The sequence below is a fragment of the Phocoena phocoena genome, chromosome 11 (assembly GCF_963924675.1).
Source record: "Phocoena phocoena chromosome 11, mPhoPho1.1, whole genome shotgun sequence".
Taxonomy (NCBI): domain Eukaryota; kingdom Metazoa; phylum Chordata; class Mammalia; order Artiodactyla; family Phocoenidae; genus Phocoena; species Phocoena phocoena.
The window spans coordinates 67,863,211-67,879,573 of record NC_089229.1 but is presented as its reverse complement, the minus strand read 5'-3'; positions in this window follow the sequence as shown (position 1 = coordinate 67,879,573).

Sequence of the window (16,363 nt, the reverse complement as noted above, 5' to 3'; positions counted from 1 at the left end):
TTACCTTTAATAGCCACACATGAGGTACTTAGAATCATAAGGATCTCTGACACTAAAATTGCAGAGATCAAGCTCACTATAGTAACCCACTGACCGTTCTGTACAAAGAAACTTACGATGTTATCCCTGACATGTAGGAACATTGGCCATGACCAAATTTGCATAGTGGACGATTCAACTTTTGACTCTGGGACAAGTAAATAATGCCACTTAGGACTATATTTTTATTTATTCTGAAAGTCATTGTCTTGTAGAATGAACATGAAAGTTGATTTAGAAAGTGGGTGTTATTATCAGTATGTAGTCCTTATGAGAATATTATTTGAGAATCTTTATGTGGCTTTTAAGGAAAAAGTGCTTCAATGAAGGAATCTAGTCAGCAGAAGTAAGATAGAAAACAAACCAACCAACCAATCTTAGAGCACTATGCTTATACATTTCAAAGGATTGACTAGAGAAACTGGCTATCAGCTGATATGAATATTTGTCTTTAAAGTTTCCAGGAGTTTAGTATCAAATAGAATAATATCCAGGGATGACACTTTAATAGTCAAACAAGATTTGATCCTTCAAAGGCTTCCAATATTCAATTGTATAGACCAACCTTGACCTTTTTATCTACATGTGGGTCTCCCTCCTTCTTTTCCTACCTCTTTTGTGTATTGCACATTCCTTTTGCACCTATTCCAACTAAAGATTAGAAAATGAAATAAAATCTAAGTCAAAATCTCACCCATCCATGTTTAGTCTCAGATCCTGAGTCATATGTCACTGGACTATGACCCTGCAGAGCTTTATGAATACCAAAATTTTTGGACTATGGAGGACACTTAAAAAATGTGTAGTAAATTCAGAAACATTTTAAAAATTCAGAAAAATGGTGAGTTTAAAAGGAGGATTAAAAAATTACTAACCAAAATTCTATAGAAAGCATAACAAATATGATGCCTTCATTGAAGTGATGCTTAAAGACTATAAACAATTATATATCTACTGTTCAGTAATTATAGTATTTTCTTTCATGCAGTTCAGAATTTGTACTTATTTGACACAACTTTAGTATCTGGCATCATAGAGAACTTCATTAGTAGTATAAATTGAAAATTAAATAAACTCTATGACTTTATGCCTGATAATATATGCCTAGACATAAATCTTATCACCACATGCTCATTTAAATTATATAGCCACAGTCAGTTATCCCATTTCCCCATGGTGGCTCCTTATCCTGTCCACTTATCTTCTAGCACATCTAAAATCATCAGTGAATCCTATTAGAAATGCTAAGAATTATTTCTTCCTCATTTGTCCTAAGAGTCAGCCAGACATAAAGTATCCTGTCACTTCTATACCATCGGAATTCACAAGTAGTGTCCAATAGCACTACGAGCTGACAGTACAAGGAAAGAAGTTGTTCAACACAGACACTCAGATTTGAAGGTGCGAGTAGCACTGTCGTGTCTCACCACTGGGCTCTGGAGCAATTCTGTTACATTCTTTGGCTGTCCTGTGAGTCCCAACACAACCCAAAACAAAACATGAGAAAGGTAATGCTCACAAGCCTCTTATATAGCCTCTTCCACCAGAGGGCAGACAGCAGAAGCAAGAAGAACTACAATCCTGCAGCCTGTGGAACAAAAATCACATTCATATAAAGATAGACAAGATGAAAAGGCAAAGGGCTATGTACCAGATGAAGGAGCAAGATAAAACCCCAGAAAAAAAGCTAAATGAAGTGGAGATAGGCAACCTTCCAGAAAAAGAATTCAGAATAATGACAGTGAAGATGATCCAGGACCTTGGAAAAAGAATGGAGGCAAACATTGAGAAAATGCAAGAAATGTTTAACAAAGACCTAGAAGAATTAAAGAACAAACAAACAGAGATGAACAATGCAATAACAGAAATGAAAACTACACCAGAAGGAATCAATAGCAGAATAACTGAGGCAGAAAAACAGATAAGTGACCTGGAAGACAGAATGGTGGAATTCACTGCTGTGGGACAGAATTAAAAAAAAGAGAATGAAAAGAAATGAAGACAGCCTAAGAGACCTCTGGGACAACATTAAACACAACAACATTCGCATTATAGGGGTCCCTGAAGGAGAAGAGAGACAGAAAGGGCCAGAGAAAATATTTGAAGAGATTATACTCAAAAACTTCCCTAACATGGGAAAGGAAATAGCCACCCAAGTCCAGGAAGCACAGAGAGTCCCATACAGGATAAACCCAAGGAGAAACACACTGAGACACAGAGTAATCAAACTGGCAAAAATTAAAGACAAAGAAAAATTATTGAAAGCAACAAGGGAACTCCCATAAGGTTAACAGCTGATTTCTCAGCAGAAACTCTACAAGCCAGAAGGGAGTGGTATGACATATTTAAAGTGATGAAAGGGAAGAACCTACAACCAACATTCCTCTACCTGGAAAGGATCTCATTGAGATTTGATGGAGAAATCAAAAGCTTTACAGACAAGCAAAAGCTAAGAGAATTCAGCACCACCAAACAGCTCTACAACAAAGGCTAAAGGAACTTCTCTAAGTGGGAAACACAAGAGAAGAAAAGGACTTACAAAAACAAACCAAAAACAATTAAGAAAATGGTAATAGGAACATACATATCGATAATTACCTTAAACATGAGTGGATTAAATGCTCTACCCAAAAGACACAGGCTTGCTGAAGAGATACAAAAATAAGACCCATACATATGCTGTCTACAAGAGACCTACTTCAGATCTAGGGACACATGCAGACTGAAAGTGAGGAGATGGAAAAAGATATTCCATGCAAATGGAAATCAAAAGAAAGCTGGTGTAGCAATACTCATATCAGATAAAATAGACTTTAAAATAAAGAAAGTTACAAGAGACAAGGAAGGAGACTACATAATGATCAAGGGATCAATCCAGGAAGAAGACATAACAATTATAAATATATATGCACCCAACATGGGAGCACCTCAATACATAAAGCAACTGCTAACAGCTATAAAAGAGGAAATTGACAGTAACACAATAATAGTGGGGAACTTTAATACCTCACTTACACCAATGCACAGATCATCCAAACAGAAAATCAATAAGGAAACACAAGCTTTAAATGACATAATAGACAAGATAGATTTAATTGATATTTATAGGACATTCCATCCAAAAACAGCAGATTACACTTTCTTCTCAAGTGCTCACAGAACATTCTCCAGGATGGATCACATCTTGGGTCACAAATAAAGCCTCAGTAAATTTAAGAAAATTGAAATCATATCAAACATCTTTTCTGACCACAAGGCTAGGAGATTAGAAATCAATTACAGGGGAAAAAAACGGAAAAAACACAAAGACATGGAGGCTAAACAATAATGTTACTAAACAACCAAGAGATCACTGAAGAAATAAAACAGGAAATCAAAAAATACCTAGAGACAAATGACAATGAAAACCGATGATCTAAAACCTATGGGATGCAGCAGAAGCAGTTCTAAGAGGGAAGTTTATAGCAATACAAGCCTACCTCAAGAAACAACAAACATCTCAAATAAACAATCTAACCTTACACCTAAAGGAACTAGAGAAATAAGAACAAACAAAACCCAAAGTTAGTAGAAAGAAAGAAATCACAAAGATCAGAGCAGAAATAAATGAAATAGAAACAAAGAAAAAAATAGCAGAGATCAATAAAACTAAAAGCTGGTTCTTTGAGAAGATAAACAAAATTGATAAACCATTAGCCATTCTCATCAAGAAAAAGAGGAAGAGGACTCAAATCAGTAAAATTAGAAACGAAAAAGGAGAAATTACAACCGCAGAAATACAAAGCACCCTAAGAGACTACTACAAGCAACTCTATGCCAATAAAATGGACAACCTGGAAGAAATGGACAAATTCTTAGAAAGGTATAACATTCCACGACCTAGCCAGGAAGAAATAGAAAACATGAACAGACCAATCACAAGTAATGAAGTTGAAACTGTGATTAAAAATCTTCCAACAAACAAAAGTCAAGGATCAGATGGCTTCAGAGGTGAATTCTATCAAACATTTAGAGAAGAACTAGCACCTATCCTTCTCAAACTCTTCCAAAAAATTGCAGAGGAAGGAAAACTCCCAAACTCATTCTATGAGGCCACCATCACCCTGATACCAAAACCAGACAGAGATACTACAAAAAAAGAAAATTATAGACCAATATCACTCATGAATATAGATGCAAAAAACTTCAACAAAATACTAGCAAACAGAATCCAAAAACACATTAAAAGGATCATACACCATGGTCAAGTGGGATTTATCCAGGGGATGCAAGGATTCTTCAGTATATGCAAATCAATCAATCTGATACACCATATTAACAAATTGAAGAAGAAAAACCATATGCTCATCTCAATAGATGTAGAAAAAGCTTTTGACAAAATTCAGCACCCATTTATGATAAAAACTCTCCAGAAAGTGGACATAGAGGGAATCTTCCTCAACATACTAAAGGACATATATGACAAACCCACAGCAAACATCATTCTCAATGGTGAAAATCTGAAAACATTTCCTCTAAGATCAGGAACAAGACAAGGATGTCCACTCTCAGCACTATTCAACATAGTTTTGGCAGTCCTAGCCACGGGAATCAGAGAAGAAGAAGAAATAAAAGGAATACAAATTGGAAAAGAAGAAGTAAAACCGTCACTGTTCGCAGATGACATGTTACTCTACATACAGAATCCTCAAGATGCCACCAGAAAACTACTAGAGCTAATCAATGAATTTGGTAAAGTTGCAGGATACAAAATTAAAGCACAGAAATCTCTTGCATTCCTATACACTAATGATGAAAAATCTGAAAGAGAGTTTACAGAAACACTCCCATTTACCACTGCAACAAAAAGAATAAAATACCTAAGAATAAGCCTACCTTAGGGACACAAAAGACCTGTATGCAGAAAACAGACACTGATGAAAGAAATTAAAGATGATACCAGCAGATGGAGAGATATACCATGTTCTTGGATTGGAAGAATCAATATTGTGAAAACGACTATACTACCCAAAGCAATCTACAGATTCAATGCAATCCCTATCAAATTACCAATGGCATTTTTCCAGAACTAGAAAAAAAATCTTAAAATTTGTATGGAAACACAATCAACCCTGAATAGCCAAAGCAGTCTTGAGGGAAAAAACAGAGCTGGAGGAATCAGACTCCCTGACTTCAGACAATACTACAAAACTACAGTAATCAAGACAATATGGTACTGCCACAAAAACAGAAATATAGATCAATGGAAGAGGATAGAAACTTCAGAGATAAATCCATGCACCTATGGTTAACTAATGAGGATAGAAACTTCAGAGATAAATCCATGCACCTATGGTTAACTAATCTATGACAAAGGAGGCAAGGATATACAATGGAGAAAAGACAGTCTCTTCAATAAGTGGTACTGGGAAAACTGGACAGCTACATGTAAAGGAATGAAATTAGAACACTCTCTAACACCAAACATAAAAATAAACTCAAAATGGATTAGAGACCTAAATGTAAGACCAGACACTGTAAAACTCTTAGAGGAAAACATAGGAAGAACACTCTTTGACATAAATCACAGCAAGATCTTTTTTGATCCACCTCCTAGAGTAATGGAAATTAAAACAAAAATAAACAAATGGGACCTAATGAAACTTCAAAGCTTTTGCACAGCAAAGGAAACTACAAACAAGATGAAAAGACAACCCTCAGAATGGGAGAACATATTTGCAAACGAAGCAATGGACAAAGGATTAATCTCCAAAATATATAAACAGCTCATGCAGCTCAATATTTAAAAAACAAACAACCCAATCCAAAAATGGGCAGAAGACCTAAATAGACATTTTTCCAAAGAAGACATACAGATGGCCAAGAAGCACATGAAAAGCTTCTCAACATCACTAATAATTAGAGAAATGCAAATCAAAACTACAATGAGATACCACCTCACACCAGTTAGAATGGGCATCATCAGAAAATCTACAAACAACAAAAGCTGGAGAGGGTGTGGAGGAAAGGGAACCCTCTTGCACTGTTGGTGGGAATGTAAATTGATACAGCCACTATGGAGAACAGTATGGAGGTTCCTTAAAAATCTAAAAATAGAATTACCATATGACCCAGCAATCCCACTACTGAGCATATACCCAGAGAAAACCATAATTCAAAAAAACACATGCACCCCAATATTCATTGCAGCACTATTTACAATAGCCAGGTCATGGACACAACCTAAATGCCCATTAACAGACAAATGGATAAAGAAGATGTAGTACATGTATACAATGGAATATTACTCAGCCAGAAAAAGGCATGAAATTGGGTTATTTGTAGAGACATGGATGGATCTAGAGACTGTCATACAGAGTGAAGTAAGTCAGAAAGAGAGAAACGAATATCGTATATTAACACATATATGTGGAACCTAGAAAAATGGTACAGATGAACCGGTTTGCAGGGCAGAAATTGAGACACAGATGTAGAGAACAAACATATGGATACCAAGGGGAGAAAGTGGCAGGGGGTGGGGGTGTGATGAATTGGGAGATTGGGATTGACATGTATACACTGATGTGGATAAAACTGATGACTAATATGAACATGCTGTATAAAAAAATAAATAAAATTTAAAAAGAAAGGTAATGCTAATAAACCACTCTTAGCTGCCCCTATAACTAATGGTTTATGATGCCACTGTATTATCTGACATTCACCCAAAATCTCAGCACCCCACCATTGCTTGTCACCTAGCTGTCCTCACTGTGAACTGACCCTTATTTTAAATTAACACTCTTGGATACGCAACCCCAGTCTGGGTCTTGTGCTTTTATTGTCTTTTCTTCCCTCAGACAGTGAAATGGCTTCTCACTCTAGCTAGCCTGATTTCCTCCAGCTTTGTGTTTCAGGACACAACTCTAATGTATTAGCCAGCCCTGCCCTTAAGAGGGGTAGAGCAATTGAATTCGTTTCACAACAGATACACTGGCACTTTTCTCCTTGATCCCTATTTTTATTTTTAAAGACGTTTGTGTGCATGGGGTTGTGATTAAAGAGAACAAAAATAGATAAGAGACTCGAGGTCATACATGTTTGGCTTACTACCATTTTGGCTGGACCAGAACTGTACTATAATTTGAACAATTAGAGAAGTTGAGATGTAGTATTTGTAGCTCACAAGTCACTCTTGTTGAAGATAATTGGAAAAAGCTGTGGATATTTAGAATGGAAAGACAAGGTAAGGCAGATGGTGGAGAGTGGATGGAAGCAGCAGCAAGGAAGACTTGGAAACGAAAAATGGCAGCTGTAGTGCAAATGAGCTTTAAAACTTCAGGGAGAGGAGGGAGACGTTGTCAAAGGAACTTCAACTTAAAGTTATCATGAGTGCAGTACTCCTACCTGTTAGGCAGAAGACTCAAAAACATATGTTCAACACAGCTGAGGGGGTTACACAAAAGGTTGGTTGGTTGGTTTCTTAAGCATCCTTGCTTGCACTCAAGTTATGCCACTTCTGCCCCAGGGAGTGTGGTGAGACTGGGGAGAGGAGGCGTGGGACCTGGGAAACAAACTACAGAAGTAGGTGTGGGGAGAGTGGGCAACACGAGAAGAGAAGGACAAAATCAACACAACATTTCAGAGAGACTGCAGCATCCTTAACGGGAGAACACACACGAGGGCAGAGTCTGTCTGTTAACATATTATCAGCAAATAAAAGCCAACATCTTGTAAATAAAAATATTTTGCAGATACTTTGCAATAGACATTCTGAAAAATTTTAGTGAGAAACAAAATTCAATAGTATTATTACTAATTTAACACGTGTAAAATACCACCGATATTATTTTAATTGTGTGTGAAGTATCAGTTATTTTACTTCAGGGAATATAAAACACATACAATGTATTTCATAGGTTTATTCTAAAGCTCTGTCCTCTAACACAGTTTTTCATAAGGTCTTAAGTTTTTTAACACCAAATAATTGTGCTATTGGGCATTTTGAGGACTTAACCTGCATGATTGAGAAGGACCACTATAATTTATAACTGAGAACTACAGTAATAAAACAAATTTATAGATGTTCCTCATCTTAATAAATATCTTGCTCTATCTAGATCTTTGTTCAACCCTCATTAATATTATACCATTTTGAGTATTTTCTATGTGCAAACAAATTATCCCACTTAATCCTCACATTAACCATTAAAGGTAAGTATGCTTAATTTCACCTTATAGATGATGAAACTGAGATTCAAAGAGGTTTCTTAACTTGCTCAAGGTCACGAAGCTGGCAAATGCAGAGTTAATATTTGAATGCGTTTGTCTGACTCCAAAGCCCCATTATTTTCCATGACAATCCTTCATAAAGATCCATCCAAACTAGAGTGTCTGTTTCAAACAGGATCTTTGCTGAGAATAACCTGAGGAGCAGTTGTAAAACCATAAGATGCTTGATTTCTAGCCGTTTTTATCTCTCAAGAATCTAAGTTAAATAGTTTCTAACAGCTGTCTGGAAGCAATTTACAAGTTAAATCATATGATCGAAAAGATAAGTCTGAATTAAATGACAGAAGCATTCCGTTCATTGCCAGGTGTTCTGATTTAAGCTACATTTATAAAACCACAGCACAGATTTGTCCTAATACAATTTCCGGCATTGGCATTGGTTTCTTTCATGGTTTCACTTTCCTGGGGGAAGGGGAAAGAATGGACCTCTGCACGTTTTGAATACATCCCCAGGCAGATGTCAGGAGAGTAATAGGTAGGTATGAATATTTAAACTAGGGAAAAAATGATTAGAGATTGGCCAGTTTTAGAAAGCATAATTTGAATATGGGCTCTGGAAACAACTATATTTTGAAGTAATCGTCCATAATTTATCTTTTAAAATCTTTACCAAGGTGAGCAAGCTGTACTGTGGTATAAACAAGCACTGATATTGAAAACATGTCCCTTGAACACTGTGAACCTTAGTTTCTCATCCCCAAAATGGGAATAGCGCACAGAGTTTTTTAAGAGAATCAGCTTAGACTGTATGTGAACACATTCTGTGAACTGCAGTGAGCCGTGCAGTTGGAAGGTAATATCACAGACGTGAGCTCCAGTTCCCTCCAGTGCCCCCCTTTCAAGGGAGCCCACTGGGCTTGCCTTCACCAACAGCTCCAGACACCCTTGAACATAGTTAGGCAGTTTGTTCCCAATTTTCTCTCTCTCTGTAGTTGTTTTGAACTCTACAAACTTCAATGTAATCCCTTTTCACTTTCAACAGAAGTTCATGTTCCTTAGTTTAAAGCAAGTGACTAAATTGTCTGAAATCAATGGCCATAATCCCTTGGAGCTGCTGGGCCAAACTTATTCCTCAAGGTTTCCTCTGCTCTACAGTTCTTCAATTATTTCCTTCCTTTTATGATTACTCTACCAGCTTCTCTTATAGGGACTTTCTCATCATGCCAGTAATCCACCACCTTTCATAAATCCTGAAGTGAAAGTGCTTGTGTCTTCGCATTTAAATGAGAGCCAACACACACACACCTGAGCCCCTGCCCTTCAGCATCTTCCGGCTGTATTCGGACGCAGTTGAGGTAGTCACTTCTGAATCAGGGTGTCACCCCAGCCTTGCCTTTTAGGAAGACCCCACCTCTGTATCCCATGGCATCAAGCTGACACCTCAGCCAAGCCACGGTGCTTTATAGAATGATATTTTCAAACAGGATGGTGGTTTTCCATTCAGCTTATAGGCCTATTTGCCTTGAATTCCTTATTTTATCTGGATAGCCCTGTTGACTTCAATCTAACCAACACCAGAACAGATCTGCAGTTTAAAATAGTCTCTCTTGACTGAAACAAAATGTGTAAGATCGGAGAAAGAGCAATGGCCACATCAGGAACTCTAACACTTACTATTCAGATTTGATAATGATGAAATTACTATAAAATTATCCTTGAACGAATTATAATGTTTCTTAATTTTAAGGGCAGTATTTAGAGCTTGAAATATGCCAGAAAGCTGGGAGATCCTTCCGTTTACATATCCAAATGGCTTCCAGTGGGAATAGATTGTATTTACTTTGTGTCTCACAGGTCTTCTCTCCTACTGGCTGTCATTATCACTGAGTGCCATGCAGAGATCTCATCGTCTCTCCCCAGGATAGCTGCAGTGTTGTCTTAACTGGTCTTCCCAATGCTCCCCTTATCCAGTGTAATCCATTTTCCACACATTTACCGGAACAATCTTTCTAGAGTCTGATCATATTACTTCGCCTTTTCAGTTACCACCGATTGCTCAGTAGTGGTTTTTAATGATATTGTGCACAATTCCACATTCCCAACGCCTTCACGCAGTAAGATTTCATTTCTTGTTCACGTTGCCATTGAACTGGGTGTCCACCGGCTGGCTTTCCATTCAGCCATGTGGGGATCCAACCTATTCCAATAAGCAGTTCCTTGACTCTAAGTTTTCTGCGTATCTAGTTGGCTGGTGAGGAAAGAGAGAGGGTGAGGAAAATCTTACAGAAAATTTTAGGAAGAGACCTGGAAGTGACATACATCACTTTCTGTATGCCGTTAGCCAGAACTCTGTTGCGGGGTCTGCCTAACTGCACGGGATGCTAGGAAACGCCTTCAGCTCTCTGCCTACAAAGGACAGGGACAGTTGGAGTAATTTCTAGTCAGAGAAGCATTTACAAAATATAAACTCAGCCAAGTCTCACGTCTGCAAGTTCATACTCAGCGGCTTTAGGATACAACAGCAGCTGAGCTGAGTTTTAAAAGTTCCATAGGTGACTGTCTCACAAACATCAATTTGGGGATCATTCATGAAATGCAGAATCCTCTCTGGCACTAAGGACCCTCTCTGACTCTTCCATGCCCAGAGGGTTCTGATCATCCATCCATGTTGAACTACTTACTACTTTCCTAATGAGCCACCGTACCACTCAACTCTGCTATTGTCACAGTGTCTCCTGTTTGGAATCCCCTTTTCCACCATGACACCTAGGATTAACTCAACTATCATCTCTTTTAAGTCTTTCTTCCCCTTCCAAAGTGAAAATTACTGCCCGTCCATTGTATTCCTACATGACCTACCTTTTATCTACCAAAGCGTCTTTAACATTCTCTTCCTTTTTAGGTTTGCATGTCTGTACGTCCTGTTCAATTATAAACTCCTTGATCTTGCATATATTGATGACGTGAGGTAAAATTTGATTGAATAACTATGTAGTGAAGCAATGTACTTAGAACTGACTCATTTGTGTTGCATAATATTCTCAAATTCTCTGATCCCCTTGATGATAAATATCGTAGGGGAGTGAACTCTGCCAAACAAACCCTTTCAGTTAAGTAGGAGGCAGAGTCATTATTTACATTTGATCTGGAGAGTGAGGGTTCTCTAGAGAAACAGAACCAATAGAATATAGAGATATAGATGTAAGAGCTACAGATATGTGCATACAGATATGAAGATTTATCATGAGGAATTGGTTCAAAAGATAATAGAGGCAAAGAAGTCCCACAGCTGCTCTCTACAAGTTGCAGACCCAGGAAAGTGGTGATGTAATTCAGTGTGAGTCTGAAGGCCTGAGAACCAACGGAGCTGATGCTACAAATCTCAGCCTGAGGACAGGAGAAGATGAAATGAGACATTCCAGCTCAATCAATAAAGCAAGGAAGGAGGGACAGATTCCTCCTTCCTCTGCCCTTCCATTCTCTTCAGGCCGGCAGTGGATTGGATGATACCGATCCACGCTGGGGAATGCAATCTACTGAGTCAACCAACTCAAGGGCTTATACCCTCTGGATACACTCCTACAGACACACCCAGATACAGTATTTAACCTGAGCATCCCAGGCCCCCTCAACGTGACACATAAAGTTAACCAAAATCTAATTGAAAGGGAGCATCACAGTTGAGCCAAAAAATGTGTACAAACTCTTCCTCAAGTAAAGGAGGCTCAAGATAGGAGCTAAGAACCAAACCAGGACAAAGCATGAGCGAAGAGAAACAAATCAGAGCGGCAACTGGAAGTCTATGTTCTGATCCTGAGACAGAGGTTCTAGATCCTCACCTGACGGGTCAGCTGCTTCTACTACAGATTAGCATGGGTGAGTTTACTGTGATATTGGGTAGGCAGTGACATGATGACTGACTGTGTATCCTGAGACGCTGTCTCTTAGAAGAAAGGAAATACACTACTTCGTTCTATGTGACTTTGTGAGCAGTTCATAGCTCTCTGCAGACCCAAAGCACTCAGGGAATCCAGGGGCAGAGCACCACAGAGTGAAGAGAGATGATGGAACAGTTTGCGGGATTTTACGTGTTGTTCTCTGGAAGCCAAAATTGGAAAATAAACACAAGTCAGGAGCTCTGAAACTCAGATGAACTGTGATTATAGCAGTACTCCTATAACTTGTATCTCAGAATTCCTTAGAAGCCATTTACATATTGAAAACATCAATTATTCCTCCCATTTGAAATACGTAGTCCTTGTAATCAACTGCTTTGAGTCAATGTTCAGAATTATTCATGAAAGAGTTATCTTTTAATGGCCTTTGGTGAGAACCAGCAGCGGCATCCATTAATTTGATTAGTTTTGTATGGTCTGGAAGAGAAAACTGGCACACAGCCCTAACTGAATCAATAAGGTGGGGTCTATCCCAGCCAGCCTCACCAGCCTGATATCCAGCAGAATGATGGCTGTGGTGGAGAGCAAAATGTCAGGGAGGAGATGCCTCATGTCCTCTCCTTCTGCCTCCTTGGCATTTTATCATCAGTCACCTCTTAGTTCCAGGCAGCGGATGTACGCTGTATCCTACTCCACTCCACCACCAGCCTCACTCCTTGATGTCCTTTCTAAAGGACAGAGCAGAGAAGTGTTTTTCTAAAACCCAAGGGCTTACATATGTGTCACAGCCCAACCTGAAAAAACAGGGTAATGAGTCTGCGCGTTGAGGAAAACAAGAGTCAGGGCCAAGGGTTTCATTTCCCTGCATGGTTCATCCATTTGAAAAGGCCGAGGAGCAGCTGTGCAAAAAGGCAGAAAATGCTCTGTATCCAAGGGATCCAGTGAGGGGGAGGGGTGGCAGCAGACACTGCTGAATCTGTCACGGTGTGGTCATGGTTCCAAGTAATCTGTCCAGCTTGAAGCAGGAAGCATTCCTGGGAGAGGTCCAAGGAGGGGCACAGGGCTGGCCCAGAGCTGGGAGATGGACCAGTTTGCAATTCTGGGGCACTTGGCTTATATTTAAGTGGTGTGGGATTCAGGGAAGGATACCAGTAGAGCTGGAAGGCAGACAAGAGACCAGGCTGTGTTTTAGCCCTGCCCACCAGACACACCGAGTAGGAGGGGGAAAAGAAATATCTTAACGCCCACCGCACTCCAAACAGGAGCTGGCTTATGAGAACAGACCTCACTGCTAACGATGGCTCTTCCGGGACACTGAGAAATGTTGGTAGGAGTCACACAGTGACTGAACAAAGCTGAATCCACAGATATAAGGACATTCTTGTGAAACAAAAAGCAAAAGCCAGAGAATAATGCCAGGCTGAGGCAGAAAAGATTGCATTAGCTTTTACAGTAGGCTACCTTCAAAAAAAACCCAGAAGAAATGGTAGTGCTTCTTGTTAAGTCTGATTAAGTTATTATTTGTGTAATCGTGTACTTACCGTATATTTCTCTCTCTCTCTCTCTCTAGTTGTTTTTAAGGCTCACTCCTGTATCTCTAGCTCCTCTATCAGGTGGGCGAGGTGGGTGGGGCAGATCACACTTAGGCCTTCTTGACCAAGTTGAGGACTTTGCATGTTTTTCTCAAGATAATGGGAAACCTCTAAAGAATGTTACGTAGGAAATAATATCATTAGATATAGCATATTTTGAAAGATCACTCTGACAAAGAGTGGATGTCAAGACCCCATCAGTACAATAAGATAATTAAATCAACCTAGCTTTGACTTCGCTGTCTTTAGGTCCCTTCTCCACAATTGGACAAATTACTCATCTCCTGCTTGTGTGAGGATGACACACCAAACAGGCCTTGTTTTAACTAGGATTCTTAGTTTGTGAGTTCACTGTCTGCAACAGGGAAATGGTAACAAATGTGAGTTGGAGCATCCAGTTTAAAGACCCCAGAAGAGGCTCTTGTAACTTAGATCTTCATAAGGACTGAAAGATTACCTGCAAAGATTTCAGCTCATACAATGAAATGAAATATATACTGTTCTTCAGAAAGTTAACCGAAGCCTAGAGATAGGAAAATAAAGAAGTAGATGTGTCTGGGTTTACATACACAGATAACATGCAAGTAGAAATGTAATCATGTATCTCAGTTCTAGCTCTGGTCCACTCCTTAAAAAAAAAAAAAAAAGCAACAGCAGCAAAAACACCTCTGTTCTGCAAATAGTTGTCAAAAACACCAACAATGCCAATAAAAAGCCTCTTAATGACTTGTGATGAACATGGAGATGTGCTGCCCTACAAAGGACTTGCTGCCCAGCTGCAAGGGATGCTGTCAGCAGATACCTCTAACTGTCAGCTCCTCTGGTCAGCCTCAGCTGCAGAGCGACCCTGCCCAGGGCCTTCCTACAGCAACATACCCTACACCCTTCCTACAGCAACATAAATACATTATTTTCTATCTCAGTCAGAAAGGAGTATCAGAAGCCGTTTGCATTCACATGGATCAAACAAAATATTTACTTACAGTGCTACCCATGGAGAACTCACCTGCCCTTAATAAAAACATCATCCAAAGAAATCTGGATCATCTAGACATCCTACAGAACTTCACACTGACTAATTTTATCAATGATATTATATCTATAGGGCCAAATGAGCAAAAGATGGTTAGCATACAGAAGGTCTTGGTAAGAGATATGATGGGCCCTGAGAAAATTCAGGGGCCTGACACATTCATAAAATTTTCAGGGGTCCAGTGGTTGAGAACATACTGAGATATCCTCCTCAAAATTAGTGTATCTTGCATCTCCTACCACAAAAAAAGAAGGAAAAGAGAATTGAAGAAGAAGAAGAAGAGGAAGAAGGAGAAGAACACGGTGATGGAGGAGAAGGAAGAGAAGGAGAAGGAGAAGGAGAAGAAGAACACTGCCTAATGATGAGCTACATTTCACATATAGAAATATAGCCCCAGTCCACATACCAGGCAATGAGAAAGGCTTCTAGATTTAAGTGTATTTAAGCCTTGATCAGGAAAGGACTGAAGCAGGTTTAAGATGAGGGGCAAGCAACTCTGCCACCACTTGGACCATAAGATCTGCAGACCCTACAGTGTTGGCGGCGTCAGTGATGAATAAAGAGGCTGAGTGGAGTTTGTGCCATGCCCCACTGAAAGAGTCACAACACAGACCCCCGGGTTTCTGGAGCAAGGCCATGCCATCTGCAGCAGAGAATTATATGTGTAAAACAACTCCTGACATGGTATTAGGCCCTAGCACAAGCAGGACCAGAGAGCACAAGTAAGGGGCGTAAGAAGGTAGGACAGACCCCACCCCTCCCCGCCACTCCATCTGCATATTAATTCCTCAAATTCATATACTGAAGCTTAATCCCCAATATGATGGCATTTGGAGGGGGAGACTCTGGGAGGCTATCAGATTTGGATGAGATTTTGGGAGTAGAGACCCCATGGTGGGATATGTGCTTTTATAAGGAGATAAAGAGCCCAGAATGGAATCTCTCTGCCACGTGAGGATCTTACAGGAAGACAGCTGTCTATGAACCTGGAAGCCGGTCCTTACCAGACACCAAATCTGCTGGTACCTTGATCTCGGACTTCTCAGCCTCCAGAAATGTAAGAAATAAATGTCTGTTGTTTAAGCCATTCAGTCTATGATATTTTTGTTATAGCAGCCTGAACTGACTAAGACAGCATCCATATCTATCATAATAGCATACTTCTCTCATCTCTTGTATGGACATAGGACAGATCCCAAATGACCAACTAATAGGAAAAAACCCAAGCTTGGTTTATGGATGGCTTGACTTGGTATGTGAGAGTCAGCTAAATATGAACAGCAAATCTAATATGGCTCATTCAGGGGTGACCTTGAAAGACATGGGAAAGAGAAATTCTTCCCAATGGGCAGTGCTGTGGTTGGTTTATCTGGTCACATACTTTGTGTGGAAGAAAAAAGTAACCCAAGGTTGGAATATATATGGACTTACAGGTTGTGTCATGAGGCCTGGCAGGCTAGTCAGGGGTTGTGGAGGCATATGAAAAGACATAAAGAGAGGGATCACAAAGTGTGAAGGTCTTTGTATCATATGTTAATGCTCGCAAGAAAGCATTCACCATGAAAAAGGAATTAAACTACAAAATAGAAAAA